Source organism: Blennius ocellaris (genome assembly GCF_963422515.1).
Source record: "Blennius ocellaris genome assembly, chromosome: 17".
Taxonomy (NCBI): domain Eukaryota; kingdom Metazoa; phylum Chordata; class Actinopteri; order Blenniiformes; family Blenniidae; genus Blennius; species Blennius ocellaris.
This window is the reverse complement of record NC_137666.1, coordinates 27,066,343-27,075,672: the sequence shown is the minus strand read 5'-3', so window position 1 is coordinate 27,075,672 and position 9,330 is coordinate 27,066,343.

Sequence of the window (9,330 nt, the reverse complement as noted above, 5' to 3'; positions counted from 1 at the left end):
GGGTGAGGAGCTCAGTCACCCTTAGAGATAGGGTGAGGAGCTCAGTCACCCTTAGAGATAGGGTGAGGAGCTCAGTCACCCTTAGAGATAGGGGGAGGAGCTCAGTCACCCTTAGAGATAGGGTGAGGAGCTCAGTCACCAGGGAGGAGCTCGGAGTAGAGCCGCTGCTCCTCCACATCGAGAGGAGCCAGCTGAGGTGGCTCGGGCATCTATTTCGGATGCCCCCCGGACGCCTCCCCAGGGAGGTGTTCCGGGCATGTCCCTCCGGTAGGAGGCCTCGGGGCAGACCCAGGACACGCTGGAGAGACTATGTCTCTCGGCTGGCCTGGGAACGCCTTGGGGTGCCACCGGAGGAGCTGGAGGAAGTGTCTGGGGCGAGGGAAGTCTGGGCAACTCTGCTTGGACTGCTGCCTCCGCGACCCGGCCTGGATAAAGCGGTAGCCAATGGATGGATGGATGGATTATCACAAATGATTGGAACAGCTTAAAAATAACATCCAAGGAACAAGGAAAATACAAAATGGTATAATTAGAAATACATATGAATTTCAAAATCATTTCATCAATTATAATCAGGAATTAACAAACACTAAGGAAATAGCAAATACCTTTTATGATTACTTTGTAAAAGTAGAACTGGCACTAGCAAACGAAATTGTAGAATCCAAGGATGCAGACTTTTTAGCTTCACAAATCATCAACCAAAATTCCAACTCTCTTTTTCTAACTGGTGTGGAAGAAAATTAAATAATCACTGGACAGCAGATCAACAACTCGCTGGACATTTGCTATCACTCAGGCTGCAGTTTCAGCTCAAAATGACTTGAAATGATTCTTCCTGATGCCACAGGGACTTGAACTCTGCAGGACAATGTGCTAAGAAAAGCTCTGCTGAAGAGGCTGGAGAAAATACAGGACGTTATTGAATTAGTAATTCAACAGCTTTTTAGATGCAGGTAACATTTAACAAAACAAGTGACATGTCAAGTCAAACTGTTACAAAGAAAGAAATGATCAAGAAAAGAACTTTAAAACAGCTTGTATGCGTGTTTGATTTATAAATGAGACATCAGCTCCAATACGTCTGACTGAACAGCCTCATAAAGCCGCTGCTTCCTTGCTTTTGTCCTGGATATTTCACAGCATGTCAGCAACAACTCAATCAAATCACAAGTGCTGATCCCATGATACTTGTGTACTGCAGCGCCACTGAAAAGGTTGATCATCTACTGGGAGGTGGGCGGCCAAATAAATTAACATTTTCTAATTCATTTTTGTAAAAACCATCTCCTCCACCTGGAATTGAACCAGGATTTACCAATACACCTGCAGCACATTTAACCACTACATCAGTGTCTATATGTAGTGAAAGGAGTCACACAACATGTTTGACATGGAGACAATGTGAAAACTTCCATGAAGCTTTTGGCCTGAATTAAATGTTCCCTCCATTGAAGTACACCAGCCAAAAGTGTCAATCATGGCCAAGAAGTTAAATGTTGTGCTTTCTAGTGTCTTTAAACTAAGTCTTCATTCCTCTTCAGCTACACCTTTTTTCCAACGTTTCCGCTTGACAAGGACTGAATGTATGGGTGTGGCTTCTGAATTGACATGATTAAGCTTTAAACCTCCATCAGTAAACCTCCATCAATCTAAACCTCCATCAGTCTGAACCTCCATCAATCTAAACCTCCATCAGTAACCTTCCATCAGTTAAACGTTTATTTGTGATCAAGTTAAAATGGCTCTTCTGGTCATCAGGCTGTCCCACACACACTCTCTTACATATGATGGTTTTACAGTCTGCTGTTCTCGTTGCTCTGGTGACAACCGATCCCACCTGACAGGTGACTTCACTCCAGGTCTGGTCTCATGCTGCTCATGTTCTCCTGCCAGCTCTGGTTACCTCCTCTCACCCGTCACACACACACACACACACACACACACACACACACACACCACACACACACACACACACACACACACACACACACACACACACACACACACACACACACACACACACACAGCGCTTGCCTGCTGAAGCTCCTGTGTTGTGTGTGTTGGTCTGTGCAGGTGAGGATGGGCAGCTGAGCATCCGTCAGTGAGGACCCCCGGCCGGAGAGGCTGGAGGCCGGTGGAGAGCCAAGCAGAGCTTCTTCCCCTCCAGGGTGGAGCCATGCCACCCTGCAGGTGAGCTGCCGTCTTTCTCAGGACACGGACTAACCCTAACCCTATGTATTGGAGTACAGAAGTGACAATGTCTACAGAAAGGGAAGCAAAGATGTACAAAGTGTTTTGGGCAGCATTGGTGGCTTTCAAACATGTTTTGAATCTGATTAAGCTTCTTTGTTGAATTTGCAGTTTTTCAACAGTGGCAGGTCACAGCTGTCTCAGATTGAGTTCGGTCCAGACTGATTACTTTTGCACATGTCCAACCTAAACTTGGGCTTACCACAAGCTCTATTTCCCAGGATACCGTAGCAATCTTCACATTCCTATTTCTCCTTTTATTATGCTCAGTGCCTCCAGGACCAGGGGCAGCCATGCAGCCCTGTTCTACCTCTACCATGTCTCATTGTTTGTTCTCGCTTTGTTTTGGAGTCTTAAAAAGCTCATTCATGTGTCTCCAGAGAATTATTGAGGTTTATACATCCATGGCACACATGAAACCTAAAAAACAAAGATTGATGAATTGCTGACACTTGCTGCCTCCTTGCTTTCTTTCTAACATTTTACCAAATTCACAAAGGCCTCATTTATATGCCAATGCTTCAAGTTGAAAACACAGTTTTTCTTTTAGAAAAGTTTCATGTTTGCACAGCAACATTTTGAAAATGATGTCTATTCCCACCAAAACTACAGAAACCCTGAAAATGATGTGGTTTTCATGTTGGGCCACTAGTTGGTGCTGTTGTAAGTTTTTATAATGAATCTACACACATGAATCGGAGAACAATCCACTATAACCATTAAGACTGACAACACAGACATTCTAGTGGACAGACCAAGTTGGATTGTTATTATGGTGACTGTCACAATAAAAGTACCAAGTCGTATTGTTATTATGGTGACTGTCAAAATATAAGTACCAAGTCCAGGAGAATATGGACTTGGAGTCACAACACCATGGAGGAAACTTTGTTCTGATTGGCTCTACTGAGCATGTGCAGAAGAATTTATTGCAGCTGTGCTATGCTATTTTTAAATCGATGAAAAGTCCAGCTGTGAGTTTTTTATTGTATATAGTAGTTGTAATCTTCTCAATGACTTCGGTTAGAGTGAGTGTTGTCATTTTCACCCACATGAAGAAAGAGTCTGAACAATTTTCAAAGTGTTCCAACTTGGAAAAGTTTGTGTTTTCAGTGACTCTGAGCACCATTGTTGTATAAACAGACCCACAAAACACAACAAAAGTTTTCTGTTTTCACTTGTAAATGTAAATGGGGCTTCCATTGGATGACTTTCCAAATCCATTTACTGACTTTATATTTGTCAAAAACCAAAAGAATCCATCTTTTTCTGGCTTTGTTTGATCCTTTACAGGTTTTCTGTAGAATCTGATGTGAAGCCATGCGTTGTGCCTCCTCCTCTGCCCCATCCATCCAGACTTCAAACTATTTGTGACTGAGCTAATCTGCCAGTCCCAGGCTGGGATAAAGGAGGATTCTATATAGATCAAATTTCACCGTACACACCAGTATTAGATTTGATAACAATACAGGAGAAAATGGGTATATGTGTTTCTTTTTTTGTGTGTTTGTTTTGCAGGCTTGTGTAAGACAATGATAAAAAATGTTACTGGTTGATTTGCATTTTCATTTTTGGTGTCAAAGTGAAGATTTAAAGTCACAGCTTTCAAATAAAAGCCATCAGAAGATGTTTATTTTAATGGATGATGAATGAATAATAACACATTTAATGGGTGTGAGTGAAGATGTTGATCTGTTAATTGTCTATGTTTAGTTTCATAGCAGTTTTTTCAATTGCCTTCCAGAGATAAATCAAATAATTCAGGCATCATTTTGTGTCTCCAGGCAGATGTGAAGTCAGTGGATCCCGATAGTCACACTGTGGACATTCAGTCTTTAAAGAGCCAAGAGATCAACACACAGAACCAAGAGAAGAAAGAAGAGACAGCAAACCAGCCCAGCTCAAACCAGAATACCCCAAAACCAGAATCCCCCAAACCAGCCCAGCTCAAACCAGAATCCCCAAACCAGCCCAGCTCAAACCAGAATCCCCCAAACCAGCCCAGCTCAAACTAGAACCCCCCAAACCAGCCCAACTCAAACCAGAACCCCCCAAACCAGCCCAGCTCAAACCAGAACCCCCCAAACCAGCCCAGCTCAAACCAGAACCCCTCAAACCAGCCCAGCTCAAACCAGAATCCCCCAAACCAGCCCAGCTCAAACCAGAACCCCCCAAACCAGCCCAGCTCAAACCAGAACCCCCCAAACCAGCCCAGCTCAAACCAGAACCCCCCAAACCAGCCCAGCTCAAACCAGAATCCCCCAAACCAGCCCAGCTCAAACCAGAACCCCCCAAACCAGCCCAGCTCAAACCCAACTGTCACTGTAAGCAGCTCATAAACACGTCACACCACCAATAATGGCCAATCATGTGATAATGACTGATGATGTAAGTGTTAGGGTGAACGATCAGGCTGTAATGAAATTAAGGATTTTAAACAGATTTGGTGGTCTGTGTTTCCCTCTAGCGGGCGCAGACTGCAACTGCATCATATTAAGCTGATCGTGTGACGACTGTATAGACAATTAGTTGTAACAAGGGCATGCGGCACGTATGGAGACCAAACTACACATAACATCAAAACAGACCTCAAGCACTCAGGAAAGACATAAAAAAAGGGTTTACGCTTGCACATTAACTGATGACACTGTCACATGATCCTCATTCGCTTATGAACGATTCTCAAAAGTGCTCAAACTTGGAAATAAACACCAGATGGGCAAAGGGGGTTTAACTAAAACAATGCCGGGCAGTTATGAAGCACATTTACACATTTACACAGACTGTCACTTACTTTGGCTCAAGCACGCACACCTATGGCATCCATTCTGTACAAGGCATTCAGAGTACTGAAGAGACGCTGAGAAAGGAAGTGACATTGTACTTTAAATATTTTCATAAGAAAATAACCAGCATAAAATACTTTCTGACAGTAATAATAAATAAATAGGGCTACTTTTCTTTAAAATAGAAGCTTTGTTTGGAGATTTTGTGCAGTTTGCTTATGAAAAACAGGTAAACGTATGTAAGGGAAATAACGCGTACGTGCAGATTTGCACGTCCGCACAGAGACCTTATGAAACCCTGCACAGTGGAAAAGCACTGAGGGCACGGGTGAGGGAAGCGATTGATCTATCATTGCTGTGTGATGTATTGCTGTTCACTGATTGGTGGGGAATAAAAGACACATTTATTCTAGCCAAGAAGTGTTTGTGTTTTGATTGTGGCCTACTGAAAGCGATCCTGTATAAATATTCCACAAAACAAATTGGCGTCACGAACAGGATCGTGGTTTCAGATATGCACAATGTTCCGGAGGAAAAAGAGCGCTGCGGAAGGAGAGGTGAAGGAGAAACCGACCGCTTCGGTTACGGTGCCTGAAACATGGACCGTGCCGGGGTGGGAGGAAGATCCCGAATTCCGATCCGTAGCGACTGAACTCCGGAAGGGGGGGGGGGGCGCATGGAAACGTGGTCTCCCATTGTAAAGACAGCAAGTGGTGAAGAAGTAGCCGCCGCGCTACAGAGGTGCCCTGTGAGTGACAAGAAACCGGTTGATGCCCTGCAGCGGCGTGTGTGGTTATTAGCCGCTGCGTGGCGTCGTAAAACAGAAGAATGTTGATTAGTCGATTGCAAACTGAATGTGCAGAGACTAAACAAAATGAAGTAGTGGCAAAAACACAGCTGCAATTGCTGCATGGGCAACATCAGCGGTTGCAGGATGTGGCGGAACAGTCTGTTTATCAGGTGGCTGTGCTGAAAAAGAAAAAGAATCAGCAGCGGTCACCGGATAAGCGGAAAATACGAGCCTACATTGCAAATGCTGCTAATGCGGGAGGTTATGACCCGTCTAGTTGGGATGGGGACATATGGAATGATGATCCTGAGTTTGGTTATCCATGGAATGATGATGATTCAGATGGCGAAGGTAATAATTTAGTGCAGGGAGCTGCAGCCAGACCAATTGCCCGCAGGAAGGAAACACAGGAATGGACCCCACTTGAAACTCGATTTATTCGAGATGATGGTGGAAATATTTTGAGAGATCAACATGATAATCCTCGCGTAGCTCCGTTGCCGCTTCCTCAGGTTGAAATAATCACTGAAGATTATACAGCAGATGAAGTGCAGCATTTGACAGAACGGTACAAACAACAGCGTGATGAATCAATGATGCAGTGGTTGGTCAGGATGGTGGAGAATGTGGCGTCGCAGTTGACGGTTGATGAAAATTATTTCACCCGGTTCTTGCGGTTGTCGACTGATCCGTTGGTTAACAGTACGGTACGGGATGTGAGGTTTGCGAGAGGGTCTGGAGGAAGCCTGTTGGACCTGTATGCTGAAGCGACGTTCAATGCATATCCCAATGACTCTGACACTCCTCCCTCACGGGAGCGGTGGCAGACTTTGCGGGAGGGAATGGATTACTTGCGCGAACTAGCTATGAGGCGCACGGTAACTGAGGAAAGGAAAGCTGCCGAGTATTTGGAATTGGACATGTCAAAACCGTTGAGAGATGGATTGCTGAAAGCGGCACCTTCTGCATACAAAGGGTTAATTTTGACTCTGACTTTGGGAGGAATGACAGATAAGGTTTTTACCTTGCATTGTTGGTGAAAATGAAGGAGTTGGCTGGCTTGGGTAATTGGGAAGCGCAACAAGCTGAAGACCGGAAAACAGCTTGGAAGTCAAGTTATCAGACAGAACATGGCAGTCAGGGACAGAGGACGCGAGGGAATGTGGGTTTCCAGCAGCACTCGTCGGTACCAACGAGACGCGACCTGTGGTCCAAACTGATACAAGCGGGGGTAGATGGAAAAACTATCGATGGAGTACCAACCGCTAAGCTGCATGCTATGTGTAAAGGAAAAGGACTATTGGCTAAAAAGGAGGTCCGTTGTCTGGGACAGTTTGCTCACAACTGTCAGTGTGGTGAGCACCAGAACCCCAGTGCTCCTCCCATTGAGGAGGAGTCAGAGGAGGAGTCTGACTCGCCCGCTGAGGTAGCGGTAAGGCGGGTGAAAAGCAAAGGAAAGGCTAAAGGCAAAAACAAACAGCGCCACTCTGCTAAGTTGTATCCGGACCTTTCCAAATTTGATTTATAGGATGAAGGTCGAGCCCCAGAAGTGAGGATGATGAATTGGACTGCAAACGACATACGCCCTCATGTTGAATTGGCAATACATTGGAATCGAGGGAATACTCAAAAAGTGCGCGCTCTAGTGGACACTGGGGCAGAGGCCACAATAATACATGGCAATCCTCACAAATTCAAAGGGAAAAATATGGAAGTAAGTGGACTGGGCGGTAAAATTGTTCCAGCCAAAATGGTAACAGTATAATTAAAAATTGGACATTTGCCAAAAAGAAAGTATTAAGTATTGATCACTCCGGTAAAAGAATGGATAATTGGTATGGACATTCTTGCTGGAATGACATTGCATTTGCAGCAGGGTCGATTTCAGTTTGGAACGGAACCCTCTGTAATGGTGCGACCGGTACTGGTGGGGAAGGTCAAAATGGCTCCTTTCCCCATTCCCCAGGCAACTCAAATGGTTAGCTTAAAGCAGTATCGGGTACCCGGGGGCCATGATGAAATTACAAAAGCGATCAAAGAATATGTGGAGGCAGGGGTGCTGAGAACATGCACCACTGCCTGGAATAACCCCATTTGGCCTGTACATAAATCTGATGGAACTTGGCGCATGACGGTGGATTACCGAAAATTAAATCAGGTAACCCCGCCTTTGACGTCCGCTGTGCCGGACACAGTGGGCATTATTGAACGAGTCCAACATCACTCTGGAATTTGGTACGGGGTAATAGATTTGGCTAATGCCTTCTTTACCATTCCCATACCCGACAACCGACAGGAACAGTTTGCATTTACTTGGGAAGGCAGACAGTATACATTCACTCGTTTGCCTCAAGGTTTTCTGCACAGCCCCACCATATGTCATCACATAGTGGCCGAACACTTGGATGCATTCCCGTTGCCAAGAGGAGTTTTGCTGTCTCACTACATTGATGATGTGATGATTCAGGCGGACTCCCAGGAGCAGATAGAGGAATTGCTCCCACAGTTGGTGGCTCATATGCGAGGTTATGGTTGGGAAATCAACCCAGCAAAGATCAAAGGCCCCACTCAAACAGTCAAGTTTTTGGGTATTTGGTGGAACAAAGGGGAGAGAGAGATCCTCCCACAGGCAAGGGAAAAGATTTTGGCTTGTGCCACACCCCAGAGTAAGCAAGATGTACAGTGGTTCATAGGTTTGTTCGGGTATTGGAGGAATCACATTCCTCATCTTGGACAAATTTTACAGCCTCTGTATCATGTGACCAGGAAAAAACATGATTTTGAATGGACAGATAAGCATCAAACAGCTTTTGAGTTGTCAAAAGAAGCTATCCAGCAGGCTGTGTCACTGGGCAAGATGCAATCAGGGCCCGTTGTGCTCCAAGCATCTGCTACAGGGGACTATGCTAATTGGAGCTTATGGCAAAAACAAGGTCGAGAACGAAGGCCTTTGGGGTTTTGGTCTCGGAAACTACCTGACGCCGGGACACGCTATACACCTTTTGAAAAGCAGTTGTTGGCGTGCTACTGGGCTTTTTGTGGAAACTGAGGCACAAACCGCCGGACATGAAGTTCTGATGCGACCATTAATTCCGATTATGTCCTGGGTAACGAGCAATCCTACTACACATCGTATTGGGACCGCTCAGGAGTCCAGCATCATAAAATGGAAATGGTATGTTGCAGAACGAGCCAAACCTGGGTTGAAAGGTGTTTCAGTGTTGCATGAAAAGGTTGCTGATGTTCCTGAACAGGGAGAAATCATAGCTAATGTGGAACCACTGGAGGAGTCTCCAGTCAAGTCAGGAAAGCTGTGGAATGAACTGTCAGAAGAAGAACAGAAGCATGCATGGTTCACAGATGGATCTGCTAAGTGGTTGAACGGCAAAAGAAATTGGAAAGCGGCTGCTTATAATCCTGCTACGGGAGAAGTGCTATCTCTAACAGGTGAAGGGGGTAGTAGTCAGTTAGCAGAATTGCAGGCAGTACATTTGGTTCTCA